Consider the following 324-nt stretch of genomic DNA (forward strand, 5'->3'; position numbering starts at 1 on the left):
TGAAGCACATTTTTGTGCCCTGCTGACCAGAAGTCAGAATTTATTTAAGTACTCAAATGTCCACGTAGTTTATTTTAAGAGTGGTAATATACCTGGTTTACTGATGCTCTTTTTGGAAAAGTTAGATTCACCAGCTTTTCTTAAAAAAAAATTGCCATAGAACAAAATGGATATTTTTTATAACTGAATAAAAAATGTGTCATGAAATCTCTTATATTTAGCATTAAATGTGTCTTCTGAGGAATATTATAAATTGAATATCCAGAGTTCAAGAGTTAAATCAATCATAATGATCAACTTTTAGGACTTTCTTAGAATTAACAT

Source organism: Propithecus coquereli, unplaced genomic scaffold, assembly GCF_000956105.1.
Source record: "Propithecus coquereli isolate 6110/MARCELLA unplaced genomic scaffold, Pcoq_1.0 Scaffold250, whole genome shotgun sequence".
Lineage (NCBI taxonomy): Eukaryota > Metazoa > Chordata > Mammalia > Primates > Indriidae > Propithecus > Propithecus coquereli.